The sequence below is a fragment of the Numida meleagris genome, chromosome 1 (assembly GCF_002078875.1).
Source record: "Numida meleagris isolate 19003 breed g44 Domestic line chromosome 1, NumMel1.0, whole genome shotgun sequence".
NCBI lineage: Eukaryota > Metazoa > Chordata > Aves > Galliformes > Numididae > Numida > Numida meleagris.
Genome location: NC_034409.1, coordinates 164861643 through 164889020, shown reverse-complemented (window position 1 = coordinate 164889020; position 27378 = coordinate 164861643). Strand labels below are relative to the sequence as shown.

General features: G+C 40.2%; 1 protein-coding gene across 3 annotated transcripts in view; it reads left to right on the top strand.

Moving 5' to 3' along the window:
• ENOX1 (ecto-NOX disulfide-thiol exchanger 1) overlaps window positions 1–27378 on the top strand; it is a 370285-nt gene that overhangs the window by 62422 nt on the left and 280485 nt on the right. For 2 of the 3 annotated variants that reach the window (XM_021375265.1, XM_021375256.1), the window contains exon 2: window positions 7403–7476. The exons of the other annotated variant lie outside the window; for it this stretch is intronic. The gene's annotated coding sequence lies outside the window, so the exon portion shown is untranslated. The remainder of the gene's footprint in view (window positions 1–7402; window positions 7477–27378) is intronic. 3 annotated transcript variants of the gene reach the window in all.

Here is a 27378-nt window from a genome sequence, read left to right as displayed (position 1 = left end):
GAAAAGATACTGTGTGACCCTCCTGGATAAAGCAATATCAGGAACTAGATAAGACCCCAGTTTGCCCCCCCTAAGTATTGTACTCCTTCAGTACTGCAGCTCAAGCACTACGCCCAAACTTTTCTCATCCAAAACCCGTGCTGAAAACTTGGCAGGCAACAGGATTCTACTCTTAATTCACAGTAACAGGAACAAAATGCAGTTATCCTCATCATTCAGGCAGACATGCAACCCTGAGAGGCTACAGGCGTACCACAGCACACAGTGCTTCATCCTAATGCTAACAGACAGTGCAGGATTGTTTCGGGACATTTAACTCTGTAGCATCACTGTCCTGGATATGAGAAGGGCTTGGAGGAGCATGTGTTGGGCAGGGGTAGCATTTTTAGCTACCTTTGCTTAAAATTGCTCCTCTATCCTTACTGTTGTATCTTCACGATGTGAACTCATTCTGCCACTAGCCTGTCTGTGAACAGCCTTTATGTGCTGTTCCTCACCATTTGTCATTTTTCAGAGGATAACGTCTTGGTGCCTGTCCTCCACTTCAAGCAGAAGGCATAAATGACTGCTGAGAAGGGCTTCCTATGTTCCTTCCTAAGTTTTTGATCCTGCTTCCCTTCACAGCTTGCTTATGAGACAAGAAGGAAAGTAGGCCATTCTTCAAAGCTAAAAATAACTGGGACCAAACACCTATGAGTTGCTGCTGGCCTCCACTGCAGTGGCTCTCTGTTTTAATGAGAACAGGGTGATCCTCCTTTGAAAGAGGAGATGATGTTTCTTCTATGGATTTCTTGACCCACCTGTGATTCCTGAGGATGAGCTTTACTGGTGACTGGTTCTGAGTTGTTCCTCCTTTTATGCAGCTAAGTGGTAACCTAATCTTTAGATATTGCAATGCTGGATTTTATTTAAGGACATTCCAAGACAACTGAATGTCGTGGGCATGCCAAACTTAGCTATGTTGTCCTTATAAGTCTTAGTCTTGAAAAATGTGATCTATATTCAATTTATTGGAACTCCCTTTTGTGATTATTTGAGCAGGATTTTCACAGCAGTTGTCACTGTAGTTGAAGAAGAGCAGGGTTAGAAATTTATTCCATCTAAAGCATTGAATTGCTTACCAAGTCTTTCAGAGTGAAGAAGTGCAGCTCAGTGCTTCTGCCTTTCTTTTAAAATAGAAAAAATGAAAGTGTCTGCTTCCATATCAAACTTCTATTCCAGTCTCTAGACCTCAGTGATGAAAGCACACCTGCAGATCTCAGGCTGTCTGCAGGGATGCAGCAAGGTAGCACAGGCTCTGTACTGTCAACCCCAAGGCAGCGGTTGTGTTTCCTGCCTGTGTCAGGGGAGGTGAGGACCGCTTCCCTTCAGAAGTGCCTGCCACAGTAAAGTTGCTCAACTCTTTGTTCTTTCCCAGAAATGTTTTGGGTTGGGAATCTTTGCAGTGTAGATGCTGCTTCTGAGACAGTGCAGGGTGTCTTTCCTTGCTTTTTCTCACAGATCACTTAAAGAATCCAGTCATGGGAAATGGACATTGTCAGCCATTCAAAATCAGCTCTTTGAGCCCAGAAGGGTCTGCATTCTTATATCTCTCTTCATTTTACTTTTTCAGCAGGGAACGCTGGTTTGTACTAGCTTGCCAAGAAGACAATCAGAGAAAGGATTTCACTTTCTAATCTACTTCACTGTCAGTTCGGGATAGTCCCAGAACCATTTGCTGTATTGATTAAGCTGCTGTCCAGTGTAGTTACTGTGTCTGTAACAGCAATGGGTGAATGCTCTCATTGTGATGGGTGGCAGGAATCTGTTCACGGGGAGAGATGTGGGACTGGGCTGACACTGATTGACTCCGCTTCCTGCCAAGAAGCAGAGAACCCAGACTTTAAACGCTAACGTTGCTGAAGAGGAAAAAAAAAACCCACAAAGTAATAGGTAAAAAAAATGTTTTATTGCATTATCCTGTAGCACACTCTATTGCACACAGCGTGACTGTAATTTTGTCAATGGTGGTGTACAGGTTAATACACTTTATTGAAGCAATTTCATCGGACTGAAACTGAAATCTGTCCAGGAGGCTCTGTTTTTTTTCCTCTCTGAAGTCTATTAGATGTTGCATCTTAGGGGAGCTGTAAGAAGATTGGCTCCCAAGAATAATCTGTTCCTTCTCTTCCAGAGAAAAGTTAGAATGTTTAATTTCAGTTAGGATAATTAGTATAATTTCACATGGGTTCAGGAGATAAGAGAGGAGGTATGAGATAGAGCTTCCTTAATTTGCCTTTATTAACTATACCAACTGTGAACCTGCTGGCCTCACTGTACTGTCAAAAGGGGAGACATTTTTCTGTACTTGTAGATTTATGTTAAAAAGAACAAATTTAAAATAGGGATGGTAATCATGGAACCTGAAAGGTTGATTCTGTAAAATGAGGTATAATAAAGAAAGGGTTGGCATGTCCATTTATTCCCAGATTTCAGTCTTCGGCTGAATGTAAAGGGAAGCCAGAGAACCCATCATCTTGCAAATTTTAATACAAAAAAAAAAAGATGTAAAAATGAGAACAGCCTGCTTTGTTAAATGTTAGTACCTAGCATCTGAAACTGATATCGATTATTAAGGATCTCACCTCTTAATTGCTGGATACGAACCCAATTCTTGAAAAAAATGGCAGTTATTTCAGTGTACACTCTTTGCAGAGAAATAAAGACCTTATCTGTAGTGTCTGATATATACTGCATACTCAGTGTAGCAAAATGGAAGGGAATTTACAAATGAATGCCTGTGAAATGGGGAGATCGCATCACGTTTCTGATGCTGTGTTTCAGCCTAGGCTCTGTGATACAGCTTAGATAATTCTTAGTGCAGAATCTGCTCTTCTGTAATTTAAAAATCCTGCGCTGAGTACTGCCCAATTTAGTCATTTTGCCTAAGGCAGTTAGCAAAACTTGAGTCTGTCTTTGATAGTAATTACTTATACAGTAATGTGAAATACATAATGGATGATGTAAGCGTTGAAACTGTTTATTTATTAGACGATTGTTTTGAGCAGGGGAATTCTTTTCTTGTAAGACTATCAGTAAACATTCTCACCATACTTGCATTGTGAGCATAAATTAGCAAAGAATCACCCAGTAAAGTGTTACTTCGAGAGTGCTTGTTTGTTTCCCTTTTGCACTCCCAGCACTAGAGTTCCTTTATTTCCTATGAAAACTTGCATTCTGTAGAATGCAATGGACACCTGCCAGCTGGAAAATTTTAGATCTAATAAATAGCATGTAAAAGAGCTGGCAAACCATGCCCTGGACTTTTTCCATCTCAGACTCCAGAGAAATGTGACTGAAAGGAAGATGAAGAGGCCAGATAATGTGTGCTCTGTATTTGCAGCCCTTGGATGACTGGAGTTTCTGAAAGAGTACAGAGGTGGTCAAAATGATAAAATAAAGCAAAACCTCAAAAATTTCCCTTTTCCTCCCACCTCACCTATATGCTCTCATTTAATATGCAAGTAAGTAGGCAGACCAACTGGAATAAAATAATAAACACTCATAGTTTTTTTTTTTTTTTTTAATTTTCAGTTGGCTCTGAAGTGGGATCAGTTTTACATTGGTACACATGATGCTCTGAGTACCTTTTGCAAAGGGTGAGAAGTGCCCTTACGAAAAAGAAAAGAAAGAAGTGCAGAAACAATGATGTAGACCATTGGAGCCCCAAGGTGTCACTACCTGTACCTAGGCTCCTTCTGACAAATGTGTTCAGTGGCAGTGCCACGTGGTACAGCATCTCTTCCACACCTTTCTAGGCCTAAATAGCAAAGTCAAGATCCAGTAATTCCACAGAGTTTCTGATGAGACCACTATGCCGTGTTCTTTACTGTGGATTTTCTTCAATGAAAAAATTTAAAGAAGTCCTATCTGTTTTCTCATTAGACTTATAAAGGGTGGATTTAACTGTATTTAATGTCCTGGCTGGGCATTGTTTTTTGATGTGGTCTCAGATTGGAGCAGTTCTTCATGCGGTAAATATTACCCCAGCTTACACTCAGGCTTCAGCCCCGCATCAAGCAACCACAGAAAAAAAAATTGAAGTTGTTTAAATGCAGCAAGGCTTGGAAATAACAATTTTTTTAGAACCGCCAGTGTGTCAAAACATTGAAGGAAAATATTGAAGTGTACCAGTGGGCTTCCAGTTTGTCTGGTGCTTTTTCTATTGAATAATCACATCTTCTAGGGTCTAAAGTGGTAGTTCGTTGTACGTAATGTATTGCTGTCATGCCACAAGGCATTCAAAAAAAGATTGAAATTATCTTGAGGAAACCAAATCGCTTTATTTCAAAGACAAATTGGGTTGATCTATCTTACCATTCTCTATAGATTTCATAAGCACATTACTTGTTGAAGTGGTAGCAGACATTTTATATATTACAGCAATTTGCATACGTTCATTAAGCTGTGCTCTGTAAGGCTTTCTGACAGGGGCATTTGATGAATCCTTTTGTGAACTGCATTGTTTCTTTGCACAGAACAATCTGTTAAATCATGCCTTTGTCCTTCAGTTTGTCAGTATCAGTAAATGAAGCAGATGTTAATAACCGTGGGAGGGTTTGGGGGCTTTTTTGGTGTTTGCAGAATATGGGATAACTGTGGAGGGCATGGTGCATTTTTGAAAGTGACAGCTGGTGTTATTAAAGATAGAAAGTGTGCTACAAGTACAAAGTTTCCTTGGCATCTTTTAACAACCCTATGAGATCTTTTGGAACGGATAGATGGGTGGTCACTTCTAAAATAAAAGCTGATAATGTTATGCACAGCAGATTGTGTGTGTGTATCTGCATGTAATTTTTCTTAACTTTGGTTGCAAAGTTTGGCTGCCATAGAGCTGTCTCGGCCATGCAGTAATTCACAATGTTTCTCTATAAATATGTGATAAGAAATTCCCTGGTCAGCAATCCCTTGAGACATGTCTTTGAGTGATATTGTTTCATGCATTATCACACTGGGAGAATTTTACACCTGGTTCATGTTTTCAAGGTTACCTTTATAACAGAAGTTTTGTTGGTCAAGACAAGGCTCAGCCCTTCAGTTCTACTGCCCATCATAAAGACCACTCAGCTTAAGATACTTGCATCTTGGCATCAGCATGCATTTATGCGCCTAATGATGAGTGATAACTCCTATTCAGGTGTGGTAGCTTGAGTGCTTGCAGTCCACTGCAGAGGATGAAACATGCAACCATTAACATGGGTAAGAGATGAGTGGGAGAACTGTAGAATGGCTTAAGGTGGAAGGGACCTTAAAGATCGTAGAATCTTAGAATCCTTAGAGTTGGAAGGGACTTCTGAGGGCCATCTAGCCCAAGTCTTCTGCAATGAATAGGGACACTACAGCTAGATCAGGTTGCCCAGGGCCTTATCCAGCCCCTCCTTGGAAGTCTCCAGGGATGGGGCATCAACCACAACACTAGATCATCTAGTTCCAACCCAAAGCATAGTGTAGTAAATACATTTATTTGAGAAAAGGGTTATAAAACTGATTGCTGGAGAAGTAAATGCAGAAAAGCAGAAGACATTACTTCAAAAAATAAAGAGTAAACTTTGGCGACACTTTGATCTTGCAGTTGCTTCTTTTTGCTATTACATAGTAAACAGCCCCCACTGCTTTTGGAGGTGATATTCGCAGATTTACAGATTAACATTAATGGAATTCTCTTTGTGATTCCTCTGCTCTTTATTCTCCTTTGGGGAATTGAATAGGAGATGCAAAGGGCAGAGATGTGGCGTTACTCGTGCCTCCCTGTGATGCAGTCTGAGCTGCTGAGTCTGGCTTCTCTGCAGTTGACATCAGCAGCAGGAATGGCAAGATAGTGTATAGAATAAATAATCCTAGCTATTGTCATGTTTGTAGAGATTGCCTGAAAATATGTAGAGAAGACCTGTGAGGGATTTCTGTAGTTGTTGTTCTTACACATGAAAGTAGGCAGCAGCTACAAATCAGTGAACTGTTGCTTTTGTAAGAAGAACTGGCAGAATCTTTCATGCTGGATAAAAATTTCTACTGCTTCTGCCTCTCAGAGACAGCCTTATCTTTATGTCTGATTATCTTGCAAAAAAATGAGCAGTGAAATAATTATCCATGCTGATATTTACATTTTGTCTCCCTGCTTGAAAATTACCAGCTCACAGAAGGGAGCAGAAGGAATCTAGGACTCCTTAGGTGAGTAGAGCCTTTGGAGAAGAAAATGCCTGCTATTCAGCTGCAGCACCTAGGTGCTCCCAGCCAGGTGACCATTGATGCGTAGTGGGTGTGGGCTGCTCTGTGACTGTCTCATCTAACTGCTGGGGTGATTCACTTTGCTGACGCCAGGAATCATGCCGTGGGAACCAGTGGTGCAGCTGCAGGGGAAAGCTCAAGCAAAATTTTGGGGAAAGGAAAGAGGCAAAGCTTTTTCTAACGTGTACTTGAGGTTTCTTTAGAGTTGTGGCTGTTTTGCAGCACTGCGTGGAAGATTGTTTCCTGCTGCAGAATTCAAAGATGCTACTGGTGCAATAGAAATACTCAGTACAGCGTCTGTTCATTGTGGTGAAACTGATGGGGTCATATCAGAAATCACTGTCCAGAGCAAAGATCAGACCAAGAGCATTTGGACACAATAGCTACTTTTTTTCTTCCTTTTTTTTTTTCTTTCCCTATGTCTTTTCCTGGTCTGCTGAGCCTGTTTCTTTCTCCAAATGTATCTTCCTCTTTTTTTGCTTTCTTAAGCACATTAGACTTATGAAATGCCTTACTCTCTGTGTCACTGTGCAGGAATGACCAGGAAAACTTACAGATACTCTAGGACTAATTGTAATCAAGTGTTACATATGCTTACAATAATGTGCGTCTAGAATTTCACATCTGTAGCAGGACTGCCCTGTTCAGCATTTTTGGACAGAGAAGGAATGCACATGATGATGTCCTTGATTTTTCATGTGGTTTCTCTGTTCCCGCCACTGTCTTGCTGCAAATTAAAGGCAGAAAATTGCTTAAATGCGCATAGGGATGTTTGTGGTTTCCTAATACATTTTTATTTTCTTCTCTGCCACTGTCAGTTTTGCATATTGACAAGGTTGCTTTTGTTCTTTCATTACATATAGTTGTAGGAAACTTGCTGTTTGGAAATTTGGTATACTTTCAGAGCTTTTTACTAATTTTGAATTCATATCTAGAAGTCACCTAAGAATCTGTCTATTATTATAAGTGTAAAATTTAAGATATAGTACCATCAGTTTTATCACCCATAACATCCCATATGATGCACAACTGTAGAGGGATCAGCTCATAAACTCATTTCCAAATATGATGATTTTTTTTCTTCTATAGACTTTAGTTTTATTCTTTTAGTGACTTGTACATATTATCTCCTTTCCAGATTTTGGATTCTGAATTTTGAACAATTTTTGGTTATATGCTTCTTGAAACTTGGAGAATACCTGCAATAAATAGGTATGTGTAATAGATACATTCATATATTGTGTTGGATGATTTGGAGTATATGTGAGTTTTGTTTAAGGCTGAACTTTGTAAAGCTCTTGATAAATCTAATTTAGCACGAATGGGACAGTATGATGGATCTTCGCAGGCTGAATTTTCAATTGCACGTGGTATTTGTATGGCAGAAATTGGAAAGTGCACGATGCTCACCGCTACTCAGAGAGAAATGTGTAGCCAAATGTACAAATTTAACTTCAAAATGAAGGGAAAAGTCTCTGTGAGCAAGTGACAAGCTCTGAAAATAAAGTGAGTTGAAAGAAGTGACTGTACTCTTAGTCCTCCGGTACTTAAGACTGTGCTTTAACTAGCTTTTGTCTGTGTTTCATTTGATTTTCTTTGCAACTGCTAATGGTAGTAAAGGTATGAATGTGACTAAATGCTTGAAGAAAAGGGCCATAAAGGTTGAAATTTTGGGCATGCTGAAGTTCCTGGAAATTTTCTCAAGTATTTCAGTGAAGCTAGTATTTTACTTGGAACGTTTACAGAAAATATTCAGGCAATTTGAGAAGTACATTCTTGCATATAATGAAGCAATTTTTTAGGTGATTTCTTTTTTAAAACTCAGGTCACACTTTATGATGCTTGAAATGCTGCTGAGCTCCTAGCAGTGGAGAAGGGGAAACAAGAAGATGTTGAAGGTTTTATTCTTTCTGAAGAGTTTACAGAATCAGACAGTTCTTGCATCTCAGCAAAGAGGAAAAGTCTTCACAAATGTGTGGATGTAACAGTTGAACTTATTTTGATCTGTATAAGGAACTTAGAAGCAATTTATAGTGGCGCAGAGACTGAATTATTCTTATGGAATAAAATTCAGGCATAGGTTTTGACGTAGGAGACCCAAAAGATGGGTTTTGGAAGAAGTTGCTTCTTGTATAAGAATTCGAAGGCACAGTATTTTCATACTGTGTTTCCTCTGTAACTCCCAAGATGCTTGACAGAAACTGGAGAACCACTGTCTCCATTTTGTGTATGGGGTCAGATACTTGCTTGGTTTACTTAATATATGATTGTCCTACTTCTGGATCTACTGAATGTTCAGGCCTGTGTCCAGATTTGTTAGAGGATTCCATGTCTTATGGTGTTTTCAGAGTGTATGCAAAAGACCTGAACCTTATTTCTTATTGTTTCCTTAATATTTCTCCAATCTAGTGATGTGCCTTTACTTCTTCCCTTTTCCTCTATGCCCTCCCTCTTTGTGATACATTTCTGTCTCATTTGTTCTGTTTTGTTTTCTCTTTCGCTTCTTTATTTTGCTTTCCCATGGCTTTTGCTTTTTCCTTCTCGTTCTAATTCATTTTCAGTCTCTGGAGATTGGCAGCGGTGGGATCTTTCACAAGGAGGAGCTTCAGAAAAAAATCATAGCAGAATGAGCTTCCCTTTTACTGCCTCTCTAGAGAGCCTGCTGTAAAAGGAAACTTGCTGTCATTCCCGTAAATTTTCTTTTGCAGCCAGCTCTGCTGGGCGTCCCCTTTGTGCCCTGTGAACATCTGTGTTGCAGCTTACGTCTGAACCCAACTGCAGAACAAATGTGTGAACCTGCTTCTTGTTTTGAGCAGGAAGCTGCTGCTATTAGTAGGGCAGGTGGCCTCAGTTCACCTGTGACTTCTAATCCCTGTCTGGGAGCGGAGCAGTGGCCTGTCCTCTCCCCTCCCTCTGCCAGGGCCCTTGTCCACGGGGAAGCACATTTCCGAGCTTCCCTCGAAGCACTGCCCCATGCCTGTCAGCTGTCAGTATTCATTTTCTCCCTGAAATTTTCCCAAGACGTCACGCACAAGGAAGAAAGCAGCAAGCGCTGTATGACTTTTATGGCATAGTTTACTTTCCGTTGCTCCTGGAAACTTGTGCCTGTGTGCATGCAGTCATTCAGGCACCACCCAGTGACACCACCCTTCTGCATGGGGAAGAACTCTTCACGCCCTGAAGTGTTCAGGCTCAGGCGGAGGCAGAAGAAGAGCCCCATTCCCAGGGCTGTGCACAAGATTCCAGGAAAAGGTGACAGTTTTCTGAGCAGCTGTTGGACACTGCATGAAACAGCTCACTGAACATGAATTATGAACCTAACTTCAAGAGGATTTATGTTAACCAAGTTTTCTTTTTCCACTCTCACTTAAAGAAAGAAAGAAAAAGAAGCATCAGGGCTGTCTGGTTTGCACAACCGCCATCCCTCTTGAGCGTGCTCAGCAACATTTGAGAAGCGTAGGTGATGAACTGCAATCTTTGTGACATATGTGCGCCTCAGAGAGGAATCTGTTGTGTCAGGTTGGCTTCAGTTTATTCTTGTAGGGCTGTTGTGATGAGCCTGGAAGGTGTGGAAACTTTTGAGGAGGATCGGGTGTGATGGCAGAGAACGGCTGTGGCTCTGGCAGGGGGATGTGAGGTCAGTCTGAATCGTCTGCCATCAGCTGGGAAGGGAGCATGGCTGATTTGGCAATAGGCTGCGCCAGTGCCACAACTTCCCTCAGATACTTCAGTTACTTGGATATAGCAAATCTTCCCATCTGATGGTAGCTGGAATGGCTACTGGGCAACACTGTTTTCCTTCCCTTTCAGTAAATGTGTTGCCTTTTGGCAGGAAGTTACATTAGTTTTAGAGCTTTCCAAGCCAGGTTAGAATAAGTTGGCCTCTCTCCTTCCAAAACTAACTGTCAAGGCAGTCCCAATGCTCTGCAGATGTCTCTGTGCATGTGAATCCTGCACAGACAGTGGTATCTCATGCTCATTTGTGTGTGCACTTGTTACGGAGGGAAGGATTGGTCTGGCTGATTGTACTATTGGGAGTGCTAAACAGTGAAAAACTCTAAACAAAAAAATCTGGTCCTCTTCAAACGTTGGCGGACAGATATCTGTCTTCCATCTGCGGCAGCCTGTGCAAAACAGCAGAAGAGCTGCAAAGTTTGTGTTCGGAAACCTTGGAGAAATAACTGGCACGCTCTGACTTATTTTTTAACTGTGCGCAGATCTGAAACATTAAACACAGAATGTAATGTTGAATTGCGACAAGCAGGCAGAAGCGGGGAGGTTCAGCCACAGGCCTGTGCACCATCCTGCAGGTGGTAGGCCATAAGGCACGGGGCCTATGGCACTTGGGCACTGCTGCCCAGGCCCTGCTGTCCATTGGCAGGGGCAGTGGTCCCCCACTGTTGCAGGCAGTCCCCTGGCTCCCCTGTGTCCTGCCTCCCCTGGCTGCACCCATGTCCCCTGGCTCCCAGGCTGTCCCTGTTCTGGCTTGTGTTCTGGCTCTTACTTGGGGCTTTGCTGCTTTCAATGGGCTTTGGATCAGCCTGGTGGCACAGCTGGGAAGCAAAGCAAGGCTGTGCATCAGGCAGCAGCCCTGGGCAGCAGCGATTCAGTCTGGTTAGAGAAGGTGTCAGCTTCTAGCAGTTCCCTCCTCATTTTTAATTTTTCATCTGCCTCCCCACCTAGGCAGTTCCCTGTATTTAGTACTATGTGTCTTCGCTATACTGTCCCTTCTATTTGTCAAAGTTATGCAAAGAAGTTCTACGTTAAAACATTTACCTTTCCTGACCTGCGACTGCTTTTCTCCCTTTGCAGTGCTAGAAAATATGTGTTTACAATAGGTGATTACAAGCAAGACACTTTGGTACATGGGAATCTGGAGACAAAGTTGTCTTTGGATTCACTAGAACAATTGGAGCTGAGTCACATTGTTAAACATGGCATATGTTACCAAGTAACGTGCAGTGTTATTAAGTGAGAATGTCAGTGATGTGTTACACTACTGTCAGACTTAAAAATTAAAGCATTAATACGGAGCTTTGAAATAGTCTTGTTTAGCTTTGGCCTCCATTTATATTAGTACTTCTGCACGCAAATTGAGGAAAATGGAGAGGGGGTGCACACTCATGTGTTGTGCTTTCTGAATGGGTACTAGCTGTATATTCTAGCTGTAGACATCCCTGTTCGTTGCAGGGGGGTTGCACTAGCTGACCTTTAAAGGTCCCTTCCAACTCAAACGATTCCATGATTTCTGTGATTCTATACTCATCACACATAGGCTTCCTGTCCCCGTGTATCCCAGCGATGTGCACTGCTCTTCATTACGCAGGGCTTGGGTCTGTGATCTCACACGTAGGTAAACTGTGTGGTAGCCTGATGTAGCAACATAGGAACTAAGTAATGTGATTTTGTAAAGACAAGATACCCAGCACAGCGTATCATAAATTGATCCCAGGAGGACAGACCTAGAATATAAACTCTAGTGCTTTGAATATCTACATGTTATAATTGTATTAAACACTTTGCAGCAATTTGTATTGTATTACAGCTGACAAAGTATTTTACCTCCTAGTAACTAACTAATGTAAATAGTGCTGATATTTTTCTTTTCCATATTTATAATTACATTAATTGCTTTGCGTATTAATAACAAACAGTTAAGTGTCAGCGCCCAAGCTGTAGCTGCCAGTAATCCACAAGCAATTTGTTTTTGTACTCAAAATATGAAACTGAAGAGTAATTACCCTTTTTGCAAGCACATATCTAAACAATGTAAATTTTACATAGGAAAACTCACTGTTCTACCTCAGTACTGTTATTTTCAGTATCAAATCTAGTGCCAATAGAAAGTGTTTCAGAAATGAGGAGAAACTTTGTGCTAAGAAGGCCATAAGACTTCCAATGAAAAATGAATAACTCACTCATATCAGTTAGGATTTGTGGCTTTTTTCCAAATAAAGCTAAACTTTGAGAAAAGTGTTTCCTGCCTCTGAAAGTAGCCTTTTTTTCAGAAGCCAAACCTGGAAGACCCATATGCAATGCAATTTTTACTTTTGTAATGAGATATGATTGTGCTGAGAGTGCCAATGCAAACAAGAATTTTACAGATGACTGAATTTTTTGAACATTAGGTGGTTTTTTTTAATGTTTCCAGAGAAATATTTTTTTCTATATTGGTATTTTGAGGACTTAAGCATTTTAATTCTTAGAGACAATGCAAATGGCGAACTCAAAATACACCTGGCTGATATTTCAGTTAAAGAATGATTCCTCCTCTGGTTCCCTGTTTTTTCTTGTTTTCTCTGTAATTTTTTTTTAAATTATGTTTATCTTCTTGCTTGAGGCTGGCATTTAAAGCAGGTGAAGATTTTGAAAGTTTGCAAACCACCAGCATTTGTCAGGTCTGTACAATGAAGAGTAGGTTCCCGCTTAGTATTGCAGGTGTATGTTAGATGTTCTGGGGAAGAGCAAAGGTTGATTAAATTCACAAAATAAGGTGATTTGTAGTTTTCTAAATATGTCACTCAACCTAAAATTAACTCAATTATTTACCAGTCACATACATGCTAATGAACCCTGACAATCTCAATCGACCTGCTGTGAAGAACTCCACTATCACCTAATAGTGTTTCCTCCGTGTTTTCCCTAAAAAGGAAAGAGTGACTGTAGCATTTATCACATGTAAAGCAAAAATGCTCGAGGATTTTATTATTTTTTTAATACCTGCCATTCCAGAGCACTAGTAAATTAATTACATTTAATTAGTAAAGCTATAAAAGAGGTGCTTAATTTTTGTGAGAGTGTCTCCTAAAGTTTAATCCCCCAGAGGTTTTGTGTATGATGGTGATGAAAGTGGCTGCTCCTAAATCAGCATCAATTATATTATTTAAGAAATAAAGTTATTTTTCATGCAGTATGTGAGAAAATTGTAAAGCTTTAAGACACTCTCATATGATAAATATGTTTTATTATTATTTCTAAAGTTAGAATCACCTTGTAAAGACATCTTTAGTGAGGTGTTACCAGTAGCTATAAGAAATACAGGAAGAAATGTGTGTTAGCCAAATCTTTGATGGATTTATCTGCATTTTTGCTAAATACAGAAGTATATTATGTAAATAGCAATAAGGTTATCCTGCATTTATACTTGAGTTATGGGTAAATCTACAGAAGGCTGCCCTGGATGATCAAATAGTAGCTGCCTTTCCCTTTCTTAGGTTTTTCCCCCAGAGCTTTACAGAATCCTGGATCGCAATCGACATTGACCCATAAAATACACATCACTGCAGCATCGACATAGGTAGGGAAAAACAGCTGAAGAGTTTTCAGCCTATGGTTATTTCTGTCAGGAAAATGGAGCTAGATAAATATAATACATAATATTTAAAGCCTCAGGGCACGGGCAGGGTATTTGCAGACAGCTGCATGTTCAGTCCTTTTGGATGGAATGATTAAGTGGCTGATTAAATGGACAAGGCAGGTCTCATCGGGCCCTTAGGGAGAGGTCAGCTGTGCTTCAGCTTCCCTTAAAAACTTCAGCAGAAGTGGATTTGAAGCTGCAACGTTCTCACTGTGAGATGCAGTACTGGGTAATATACACCAGAGCCTGTTTTCCTGGATTTTACTCAGTTACTGCCACCCACAATGGAGCATAAAAAATTAAAAGCAAGGAACAACAACAAAACAACAAAACAAAACCCACAAAAAAGAAAAAAACAACAAAAACCGCGCAGTTTTGAAAACTGAAATTAAATCATCACATTCAATTGAATTACTTTTCTAGTTGTTCCAAATTATTACTGCATTTGTTTAGAATGTATATTTTTTCTTTTTCTTTTAATTATTTTCATGATTTTCTTACTTGATTCATTCGGTGACATCAGCTATAATGACCAAACAGTTGTTGCCATGGTGACAAATTACAGTGTTACAAGCATCCTCGAATGAATCAGGTAAGAGAAACAGGTCAACTAAAAATGGAGGAAGTTTACTTAAAAAGATAAACCAGAAATGTTGGGAAGAAGTTTGTAGGATATTGGCTCTGAAATCTTAAAATAGTTGTAATGCAGTTATACCTTCCATGCAGGAAGAGATACCAGCATGGCTGCTGTGACAGCGAAGCACAAAGGGTTTGTCCACACCTGATAACATCAATCAACTGGAGAACACTTAAAATAGATAGGTAGTTCCAGAAGAAGTATGAGTGAATTTTCAAAAACCACAACTTCATCTTTTAAGTTATGATCGTAAACATCACAGTTCACTGTGATTTAGGCCTAGCTACTTAATGAAATGTGTTTTAAAAGATTTTGAGTACTTCTGTCATACCACAGTTCTGATGCCATTCTGGCAAGAGCGAGGAGCTCATCCACTGGAGATGATGTTGAAATGCAGGTGAAATCTGATTTGTGTTTCGTATATGTATCAGGAACGTAGGTAAAAATTTAGGAGACCCCTCTCAATACTCTCGTGTGATGTACTGTATCATCATGGAGTTAGGTATTATTTGAGGTGCATGCTAATAATACCAAAAAGACCCTCCGTGTTTACAGTGACCAGAGTTAATTCCATTCATGTCAGGACAGCTCTCAGTGGGAATGCTGTGCCTTGCCTTGGCTCAGATGTTATTTCCAATAAATATGGAAATAATGGCTCACAGTGCTGCAAACTGTTAGGAGATCTCGTGGGAAATCTCATCAGATTATGTGATAGGTTTGAAATTAATCCATGTCCCCACTGTATTTACACAATATACAATTGTCTCTCTGATGGCTTATAAGGAAAGGTAAACACTACCATCCTAAATCAGCAAGGGGACTTGCTGCAATACATTCTCTTGCTAGAGACTACATTTCTTTGTATTGACACAAGCAATTGACAAAATGTTCATAGAACTTTGTCATGCTGCAAACATACTGTTGTCTGGTTTGCAACCTCAGTATAGGAAATCATCATCTTTCTTGCAGTTATCCTTGCTTCTAGTTCAACAGACATTAATTTTTATGTTATCCTTTTCAAAATCTGAAAGGGAAAAATGTAGAGAACTTCTTGCTCCTAGTAAGGATATTGCTGTGCTACGGATCCATCCATCCATCATTCCTAGACTGCTCTTTGGTGAAGGCTTCCTTATAGCACTGCTCTGTCCTCTTCATAGACTGCTGAGGTCTGCAGAACTGCCATGTTAGGCCAACAACTGTCTTCTTACTGTCTTTCCCTGAAGGGCAGGAGGTTACTGCCCATAGAAATATTTACACTTCAGTGTGCTTCTGAGTACTGACTATCTCAAGAAACTTACAACAAATTCTCCAGCCCATGTGTTGAGTTTCTTGAATCCTGCATAAACTGAAGGCTCCATTCTGGATTCTTACATGATTTTAAACATGCAAGAAAGATGTTCATTGGTCAGGAAGTCTTAAAATAGTGGTAAGAGGAGTGATCCTCATCTACCCATCTACCCTAAAGCCTGAATATCAACGCTTTGGAGGACCAGGACAAAAGGGAAATCAGCACAGTGTGAATACCATCTGAGGTGTACAAGGATTGCTAGCCTGGTCTAGATGTTTACTTTTCTAAAGCAAAATGAGTTTCTATATTGTTTTTGTAAATCTGAAAATAAAACAGGAGAGAGACTGCATTTCTGCATTTTATCTTTGCCCTCATTCATTAGCCTTCATTTGTATCTGGCTTCAGCATATACTTCTTGGATATCCATGAGGCTTTGTTCCCAGTAATATCCATTCTTTCTCAAAAATGCAATTTTTTTTGCTCCTTATCCTTAAAGATTCATCAAACCAGTGAAAAAGCTCTAGGATTCTTTCTGTTGGCTTTTACTTCCCCTCTAGATTGTCTAAAACCAGATACTTTTTCCTTGTAGTTTGTACTTGCCTTTGCTTTAAGAAAAATAACAACAAAACACATCTGCTTTTCATTCCAATAGGCAATAGTTGCAGGCAAAGGACTGATAGGCAAACCTCAATCTAACTTTCTACCAGTTTGAAGGGTTTACATAGGTATTTGGTACAAGCAATGGTTTTCATTTACTGTGCAGGTTGGTCCGAAAATAATACCTCCTATTCATTTCCGTGGCAACTACAGCAGATACAAGGAGCACAGTAACTCTATTTGATAGACAAGAAGCTGGACATGAGCCAGCAGTGTGCAGTGGCAGCCCAGAAGGCCAACTGTGTTCTGGGCTGCATTAAAAGAGGAGTGGCCAGCAGGGAGAGGGAGGTGATTGTCCCCCTCTACTTGGCTCTTGTGAGGCCCCATCTGGAGTACTGCGTCCAGGCCTGGGGCCCCCAGCACAAGAAAGATGTGGAGCTCTTGGAGCGGGCCCAGAGGAGGGCCACCAAGATGATCAGAGGGCTGGAGCACCTCTCCCATGAAGAAAGGTTGAGGGAACTGGGCTTGTTTAGCCTGGAGAAGAGAAGGCTCCGGGGAGACCTCATTGTGGCCTTCCAGTACTTGAAGGGACAGTATAAACTGGAGGGGGAACGATTGTTTACGAGGGTGGATAGTGATAGGACAAGGGGGAATAGTTTTAAACTGAGACAGGGGAGGTTTAGGTTAGATTTTAGGAGGAAGTTTTTCACTCAGAAGGTGTTGATGCACTGGAACAGGTTGCCCAAGGAGGTTGTGGAAGCCCCATCCCTGGAGGCATTCAAGGCCAGGCTGGATGTGGCTCTGGGCAGCCTGGTCTAGTGGCTGGCAACCCTGCCCACAGCAGGGGGGTTGAAACCAGATGATCTTTGAGGTCCTTTTCAACCCAGGCCATTCAATGATTCTATGATTCTATGATTGATAGAAGAAATTCTCAGCTACAAAACAGTAGTTTTTATCAGTCACCACCATAGCTATGCATTTTTGCCAGTGACGAACAAGAGCCTGCATGCTATGCTTGTAAAAATCTGCACCAGTGGAGGTGACCCACTGTTTCACAACTGCTATGATGGCATCACTACTAGGAAAATATTGCCCACGCAAGCTGTCTTTCATCAGCTTGAGCAGATGGAGGTCAGAAGATGCCAAATCTGGACTGTACAGTGGCTCTGGTAGGACAGTCAAGCCAAGATTGGCAGTGCACTCTACAGTCTTTAAACAGATATAGAACCTGGTGTTGTTGTGTTGCAGGAGAAAGGTCGTCTTCTTCTCTGACCTGACTCTGGAAGTTTGAGCCTTCAGCTTAGTCAGCATTGTGATGTAGTGGTCTGAGTTGATAGTTTGTTCAGGGTTCCAGGAAATCCAGAAGCATCACCCCTTTCTAATCTCAAAAGTGCACATTACTATACCTGTTGAGGGCTGTGTCTTGAACTTTTTCCTCAGTGGGGAATTCATATGTTGTCACTCCGTGGTCTTCCATTTTGACTCTGACTCGTAGTTGTGACATCGTATCTCATCACTGGTGATGATGGGACCCAGGAAACAGTTGCCTGCAGCTTTGTATTGGTTCAGTAGGTCCCAACAAACTTGCATACGGTGTTTTTTCTGTGCCTGTGTGAGCATTCATGGGACCAGCCTGGTGCAAACTTTGTGATATTCCAATATTGCAACCATTGTTTCCAATGCATTGAAGCTGGTATTCAGCTTCATACACAGCTCTCTGGTTGTAATCTGCTGATTTGTTTTGATGAGCTGATCAAGACACTCTTCATTTTGTGGTATGACAGCTGTGCGTGGCTGTCCAGAACGTGGCTTGCATTTCATGTCTGTTGCCACGGCTGAAACCCACCACCTACCACCTCACTGTGCTCACATCCACTGTTTGGTCTCCATTAATGTTCATCAAGTATCAATGAATGTCAGTGGGTACTATTTTTTGTGGAGGAATTCAGTGACACACCTTTGTTTCAGATGTACTTTCACATCATACACCATTCTGTCAGACTGCCTCTCTGCTGCCATCTGTCACATGGCAACAACATGTAACAGAATATTGGTGGGAAGGTTGAACCTCTACTGTCATACCACCAATATGACATCATGGGCCAACAGAGTAAAACAGGAGGCATTACTTTGGAGCAGTCCTCATTGAAACTCTAGTTCTACTTAGAGCTTCTTTTGTTTTCTTGCCATTTTGATAGACTGTTCTATCAGTGTATCAGCAGTTACATCTGACACTAGTGTCAAAATGCAATAGATACAAGGCTCCCTTTAATTAATTACACAGAAAAGAAAATGAGAGAAAAGCTGCATAATCATTTATTTCTTCTAATACTAGTGCTTCCCGTATTCCAGTTGTTTATATCAGCTTTTAAAAACTCTTTTTTGCATTTTAGAATCTTGCACATTGTGTGATGAGTACAAACACAGCCACCTTCTTTTCTACTCCTTATTATTCATGGTAGCTGGATTTTGTATCCCATCTGTAATTGTATTTTTCCCTCACATGGAGTGAGGGAGGAGAAAAGGCCATATAGCTCTTTATTCTTGTTTATCTTGCAGAGACAAAGTAATTAGAATGGGGGTATGCACCATCCAAATAGCTGAAACACTAAATTCTGATCGATTAATCACCAAGTTGACCAAAAAGGAAGCATAAACTGGAGGTACAGCTGCTGCTGACAGTGCAAACACGAGGTAGTGAGGTTGCAGCAAGAGGATCTGAAGAATCATTATTACTGATAATGATGTATGAGTTGGAAAGAAATCAGGTTGTTTCAGAATCAGCACCGGGTTTGTAAGTGGCAGTCTAGGGAAAAACAATTCTTATTATTTATCAGCTGAACTGGTTTTCAACTGAATTGTTTAGGCTTTTTTAACTTCATGTGCTGAGGAATTAATAATTTAAGTACATCTCTTCATGCTTTCTGAAGCATTGAAAAATACAAAGCTGAGCAGCATATGGTACTTAAAACTGTGTTTAGCATAGAGGTATTTATCTATTTGTCATGTGGAAAGAAAATTAATAATATTCTTTGTGCACCAAAACCTCTATGTTGAATATTTCTTGAAATTTCATTATGCGGAGGTCTTACAGAAGCTGTGCTGTTCAAAACATTTTTGTTTTCATGTACTGGAATGTGTATTTGTTCAAACAAAAAAATGCTTACCTGTTGAAAAGATAGTGGTGATAGATTACTTCAGCTTTCATGCTTACCTACTGTTTTCCATTTGCCATTAAATTCCTGGTTGAATCCAAGAGCTAAATAGATCTGGATTCAAAAAGTTGCCTTGATGCCTTTTTCAACCAACTGCTGTGACCTTATGATAAAAAGGAAATTCAGTCATCTAATGGACCATCCTTCTTTATAGTTTAAACTCTAATAGATACCCAAAGGATTGCAATTTAATCCATTTTCTTTGAACAGTATTAATTTTCAGGGGATGTACAGGACCTCCACCTTTCCTGTGACAACAACAGCACTTTAGATATCAACAGTGTAACTATCTGTTGAATCTAAATAGCATGCAAATTGTACTCCCTATACTCTCCCTATCTCATTATAGGTAATGCTGCATATGCTCTGTTAATCCTTTTGAAAAATTATTGACTCCTGAATAACTTTCTTTTGCTACTATAAATCGTATCTTGTGTCTTTTTTTTTTTTCTGTCATTGACTTTTAAGTTCAAGGGCCCATTTTACTTCTCATCAGAAAACAAATTTCTCTCTGTGCTTAAAATGAAGTACTCCAGGCTTGCGTGTTCCATTTTAATGGAGATCTGTCAGACTCTCCTGCTTTCTCCTCACTGAATAAGTGATGCTTATGCAGTGTGCAGGATGGGAGCATACATAAGCAGAAGAGAAACAAAACGGTTTAAAAACCTGAAAGTTAACATTAGCAGTTAATAGTATTAGCATATTTGAATGTATAAGAAAAAATAATTAGGAATTCTTCCCTCATTTGCCCATCTTTACCACACATCTGTTGGTAGAATAATTATTTACAAAATAGTAACATTGGCCTTCAGAAAAAAGATGCTATATATCCAGCTGAGTCTCGAGATCTGCATCTTCATCTGTATTTAGCTGGTCCATCTTGGCTGCTCGCTGAAGGGTTGTAGACATCTGACTGTGAAGGAGATGAATGATCTCACAGTGCTGTAGGAGGAGGATTTTTTGCCCTAGGATGAACAAATATGTGCACTTGACCAAACACTTAACATCAGTATGTGCCTGTTTCTATCTGATGAGTGTGAAAGGAGTCCGAGCTGACTACGTTAGATCTGGGCAGATATTTTATCTGATGAGCCCAACCCAGCATGTCCGGAGAGTCCTGCCTGCTATTTTTTCTTCTGACAGGCCAAGATTTCTGCAGAACAGTTTTGCATCACTATTTCTGTCATTGCTCTTCATTTTGTAATGCTTTCTGATGTAAGTTACAGTATAGACCCTCTGTCTTCATGCCCCCTCAGAGTTAGGAGTCTTCTTTTTCATTGTGAGCACACATCAGTCTGCTAACCAAAGCACGGAGTTCAGATGTTTGAGCAGCTATTATTGGTGCTACGTCCAGCTCATCCTGTGACTTTCCACTGGATGATGAAGATATTGGCCTGTGGTTCTCATTTCCTTCTCTCCTAAATGGAAGCACTGATAATAATGATTGATTATTTTTTAATATGCTATGTTATATGAGCTGAAATATGGAACATAGGCCCTGGAGTATGTCAAGAGAAGGGCAGCGAAGCTGTGAAGGGTCTGGAGCACAAGTCTTATGGGGAGTGGCTGAGGGAACTGGGGTTGTTCAGTCTGGAGAAGAGGAGGCTCAGGAGAGACCTTATCGCTCTCTGCAGCTGCATGAAGGGAGGCTGTGGTGAGGTGGGGGTTGGCCTCTTCTCCCACGTATTAGTGGTTTAGTGGCAATGGTTGTGATGGGTCGATGGTGAACTAGATGATCTTAAAGGTCTTTTCCAGTCTCAGTGATTCTATGATCTTTGGTAGGATAAAAGTCTTAGCTCAATAAACTACTTAGAATTATTATTAATATCCTAGCTATTATTATTTCTGGCTTCCAGTTGGGTTCTGTGGACTCCTATAGGGATTGTTTTCAGGAATTTTACTTAAGTTTATTATTTACTTTCTTCGAGTAATGAAAATGAAGGACGCTGAGTAACTTGGAAGGCTTACCATACAACAAAGGCAGCGTTACGGTTACTTTAGGTCTATCAGAATTCAGTCCCTTCCTGTGTGGAAAAGCTGTCTGACAAAAATGATTTTGAAAATGCCACTTCAAATTAAAAGTAGCAGGAGAAAACTGTCCCAAGGATGGTATTATTTCTGTGTAGCAAGTAGTTTAGCAAGAAGCTCTTTCAGATATACTCATGGCCTTTTGAAGATATCTGTGTTCGGGAGTGCATTAGCCTGCAGAGGGGTAGAAGCAGAAACACTCTTAATATGATTTTCCATTTTAACACAAATTCCTTCTCCTAACTCTAAGAATAGAGGTAGTTCTCTTTTGGCAAGCAAATTAAGGGCACTTTTCTGGACATGTTTGTGCTACTCTTTAATCTGGCTTTCCATTTACAGGTGGCCTGCATAAATGGACACAATCCCCAGAAAAAAAAGACAGCAGGCAGAATTAAACAAAAGAACTGCATCTGCATGTTCATGGATAAGGAGAGCGAGCATCTCACCTCCTGCTGATGTTGGGGTTGACTTTCTGTGTGAATTATTTCCTAACCCTGCAGCCCTTATGTGGTGATAGGTGGTAGGTAGAAATGGGGATTTTCCAAGGAAATACTTTTCCAGCTAACAGCTGCTGCAATTCTTCTTCTTCTTCTTTTTTTTTTTTTCCTGAAGGAAAAATATATACTTGATTTTATTGATAGTGTTTAGACTGGTAATTTGAACTGTGAGCAGAGCAGGCAGGCTGTATTTTATGGAGTCTGAGAGCATCCTCTTTCTGGAAAATCTTTCTGAAATTATCTCATGGTGAGTAGAATTTGACCCATTCTATAGATAAAAGAGGCTGCTGTTTACAAATATTTTGATGAAGCATAAAAATTGTCATGTCTAGATGGTATGATAGATTTCATTATATCCTTAATGTAATCCAGGCCTATAAGAAACAAATAAATAACCTCTTTTTTTTTTTCACTCCTTTCCTCTCCTTTTCTACTTTTCTTTATACTGGCTGAATTTTAACAATGAGTTCTTACAGACATCTTCTGTGACCCTTCACTTGTAGCACTTCTCTGTGTGAAATTTTATTACAATGAAATCATCAGGGGAAAACAAGAAATCAATCTGTCCAGATAGTTACTACTGTATTTTAGAAAGGTAAAAGCCTTTGGAGAATAGAGTTGCAGTGGGCAGATGATGTGTCACAACAGAGCTGTCTTTTCCCTGTGCCAGTCCATTTCTAAGATGGTCATGAAGAAGCGAAATACTCTGGCATCAGGCTCTTGCCCTCCTCATGCCCCCTCTCAATCAGCAGCACAGTGTTTGCTGCTGTTAGTAGCCACCTGCTTCCCTTCCAGTCCTCCTCATGCAAAACACGGCCATTTCAGAACAGTCATTATACGTTTGGAAATGGCAAAGCAATTCTCCAAGTCCCACTGATTATGTTGTATAGCAACCTACTGTATGCTGTTTCTGCTACTTGGAAGGCTGGTAGCTGCTTGGCAAGCTAAAGAAGAAGCTTCTTTCCAATAGCAGTGTTTTTCTTTTATTCCAGAGTGTGGTATTATTTTTCTAGTGGTATGATTTGTAAAGAAAATATATACAAAGCTAAAGAAATATTCCAACATATTTATAATATAATATTATGATGGGCATTAAATAAAGTCATTTGAGTGCTTGATTTCATTCAAATATGTTTTGGGCTTTTTAAAAGAAATAATTTTTGCACAGAAAGTCTTGCCTGAATAGCAATTATTTGATTAAAAGAATACTGGCCCAGGTCTTGTGCTTGGCTTTGTATAAGCTTAAGCATGCAATCATTTTTTATTGCCATTGTTGAACGCAGATGGATTTAAATAGAGGTTCTCCCACACAGGTTCCTTAATGATACATATAAAGAAGAGAGTGCCAGTGGACTGAAATGAAACCCAGAACCCACGGCTCCAGAAGAGTGTGGGATGGGGTCTGAAAGGAACGCTGGAGCTTTTTGGGAAGGACATTACACAGCAAGGAGACTGGAGCTGGAGTATTTGTGAAGATGAAAAAATAGCAATTTTTCTCTCAAGAGCCCTTTGTTTCAGTTGGATTTGGGCCCTATTCTCTCTTAACCTATTGCTGCCTATAACAATACTTCTAAATGCAAATGGCACCCACTCCATCTGCCTGCTTTCATTTACAGAAAGCAGTTAGGGTTTCAAGGGTTTCTTAGACCCACTCTGCCTAGGAAATTCTCTTCAATATAAGTAGGGAGAAATAAAAATTATATATGCAATTCATGCTAAAGTCTTTGTAGAGCTTCAAACAATCTGCATTCTGTCCATTGTAATGTGAGGAGTAGGTAAGTGCCAGAGGTTGAGGCTCTGAGACTCTGGGCAAAGCTTCATGCTGCTGGAAACGTTTTTGTTTTGAAAAGTGAATAGTAGCTGATTGTTACAGCATGGTCTGTGCTGATGGCAGGAGTATAGAAAATGACTCTGAAATGAAATATAGTTGAAAATAAGTTTTAAACAGCAAGAATCCTGTCTGTAAAAGCTTAAGTGCTGTGAAACTCCTTTTGCCAAGAATTTAACAAGCAGGAACTTGACAGATAAAGAACTAGCAACAAACAGCTCTGGTTTTTCCAGTGGAGATGGAAATGTGCTCAGAGCAACGATGCAAGTCCTCAGCGATGCTGGGTGTGTCACCCACATCCTTCACTTCCAAGGAAGTCCAGAAATACTTGGTGTGTCCTCATAGTCTGGAGAGACTTGGCAGCAGATGTCACCGACTGTTTATTTGAAATGTAGTCCCAGGGAAATAGGAGACACTCCATCTCAAGATTACAAGAGAAACTGAAAATAAAAATTAAAAAAAAGCAGAGGTGTAATTATTTACCTTAAGGGATCTTTTTTTTGCAGGTTCAGATAAAGCAGATGTGTTTCTTGTCTACTACTGATGGAAATTTTGCAGGGTTTATGTAGGAAGTAGTATATTTATCAAGAAATAAATACGTTTAAATGGTGCCTAAATGCCAGCTGGCACTTCAACAGCATTTTAGAGAATTGCCTCAATGGTCTGCTCCTGTTAATGTGGCTGTTACTGTCTGAGAAGCTCCTACCATAGCTCTCTGTTATTAAGGTTCTGGCATGTATTGGTACTGGGTCACTTTGGTATTCTGCGTGTGCTAAACAGATGTTGCAAGGCTTTTGGTCTGAAAAAGAAATATGTGTTTTTTTTCAGTAGCTTTTTAGAAAAGAAGGTAGATTATTTGTATCAGGAAGAAATTGTTTTGAGTTTCTTCCCAGTGGTTGGAGCTTAGAGACGCAATGAACAGACATGGGAAAAGTCAATTCTCCATCTGTAAAAGGGCATGTCATTCTTTTAATCCACTTTCCAAAACAGCCAGATAAGTCCAGAGTTGAAGTTTCCTTTTTTTTAATAAATATTTCATTAAAAAAATAAAGTAAAAATGTGGTGGACTATGCATACCTTTTGTCAGCGGTCTGCTCCAGAAACAAGAAAAAGCATAAAAGAAAAAATAGCATTGAGTACTATAACATAGAATCATAGAATCATAGAATCACAGAATCATAAAATCATAGAATCATAGAATCATAGAATCATAGAATCATAGAATCATAGAATGGCCTGGGCTGAAAAGGACCTCAAGGATCATTGAGTCTCAACCCCCCTGCTAAGAGCAGGGTCGCCAACCACTAGACCAGGCTGCCCAGAGCCACGTCCAGTCTGGCCTTGAATGCCTCCAGGGACGGGGCATCCACAACCTCCCTGGGCAACCTGTTCCAGTGCGTCACCACCCTCTGTGTGAAAACCTTCCTCCTAATATCTAACCTAAATCTCCCCTGTCTCAGCTTAAAACCATTCCCCCTTGTCCTATCGCTATCTACCCTCACAAACAATCGTTCCCCCTCCTGTTTATACGCTCCCTTCAAGTATTGGAAGGCCACAATATGGTCTCCCAGAGCCTTCTCTTCTCCAAACTAAACAAGCCCAGTTTCCTCAACCTTTCTATAGGAATTTCATCACTGTGGGTCTACATACAGCCAATAAACTTAAGCAATTCAGCTTCAGATGTTTGTTATTTTATTGAGTCCGTTCACTTTGTAGATCTTCTAGGTTAGTATAAACTTTCTGTTATACACTTTGTATGAGCCCAAGAGGTTCAGCATCATTGGATAAGATGTCAAAGACAGTTTTCAGTAGAGAATCCTCGCCATTCATCTGGTTTGAACATCAGGCAAAAAAGTACTTGTTGATCATCATTAGATTTCCCACGTTCAGAGTATTAAACAAGGTTAAAACATGAATTAGTTTTTCATCAAGATGCTGTGACTCAGTGGGAAATGCATGTATTTATTTCAGGATACGATTTGATCTAAATTTGCATCTTGGTCAGAACTGTGTACTGACTTCTTCTTTTTGTTATCTTGTTATCTCTGTACTGTGGTCTGAAAAAGATGGATCAGCATTAGTGATTTGTATTTAAGTATTCCACATTCCTTTGCTGACCTGTTTTGTTTGTATGTGGCTCTAAGTGGGTTCCCCAGTCAAAACTGGTGTCTCAGGAATTTGAGACTGTTTCTGGAAGGATTTTTTATCAAAAAGGAGAAGAACAAGGGTTTTAGGCCAAGGTGGGAGGGTTGGGCTCTAGCTTTGTAGACAGAGTGAAGGAGGGAATGGTTTTGCAAATTATGCTCACATGCAGCAGTTTTATTTTCATCATCATCATGCTGTGAGTGAAGGACAGCAAAAGGGAAAGGAATGGCGAAGGGTCCCTTAAAAGGAGAAAGAAACTGAAGGAAAATGTAGAGGAACATAAAATGGAGAGAATTAGAAAGCAGGTGAACAAGTCTGCCAAAGGATGGAGAAAAAGGTCAGAGTAAAGGTTGTAGTGGCATGGACTTCAGCCTGGCTGGTCAGGGACCCTGGGAATGTATTTTGTATGCTGTGACACCGATAGTTGTTTTAGGAATGACTGCTGGCCAGGAGAGGTGGATTAAGGTAGGAGTAACATCTCTGGGCTGCAGACTTAACTTTGTTCCTTCCTTCTTCACCCCCTTTCCTCTCTCTCTCGCCCAAAGGCTTTTTCTCCTCTGCTTCTCCCGATAGATAACGGTCCCTGACTAAATGAGTAGCAAGCAAGACTTTCTTGATTCTTGACCTGACTTTAATCCAGCTTCAAATTAGTGCATGGAATTGTAATAGGGTAATTTATCACCTTTGTTCAAATAAACAGATAACACTGAGGGCAGCTAACAACCTTCATTTGTATGCAGGAAGTTAGAGGGAAGTTAGGCTCTCTGGTACCAGGTCCTTTCCTTGCCTGAAGAAGATTACTTGGTAGGGAATAACCATCATTCACCGATTTCCATCAGCAACTTTACGTGGTGTTGGCAGGTAAATCATAGAGTAGAGTACAGATACTTGTAAATGTAGCAGCTTTTCAGCAAGGACCCAGTTAACCCATACAGGGCTTTCTTTTAGTACAGCTTTTAAAAAGAAATAAGGAGTTTGAAATAACTGTGCTCTATATAAGAACAAACAATAAAGCACATGTGGAGGAAGCTTCATTAAGATCGCTTGACCTATGAGTAAAATAAAAAGGAGGACAAGACAGACTTTCCTAGTGATTTACTTTCTGTGCCCATGAATCATGTTTTCTTCCTCTGTTATTGTGATTGCATTTTTTTTCTCAGCACTGCTTGCCCTATCATTATGGGTAGAAAAATAAAGCGATTGTGATATTTTCTCAGCAATGATGAAAGGAACAGGACGTTTCAAGGACATGCTATAAAAGTTGTTAGGACTGCAAGATGCTGTAGCTTCATCAGGAGGGAACTACTGTGTATGGTCTGTGTTGGATTAAGCAACATGCTGAAGGATGATAGCTATTACCATAAGTAATACTGATCTTGCATATACACCTGTTATTTTCACCTTGTGGGTGAGTACAATTTTGAGGATCTAAACTCCATGAGAAGGAGCTCTAAGCAGTTAGTATTGCCAGAGAACCTGGCAAAATACACTGTTTAATTATCTACCACCAACTATAGAGGGT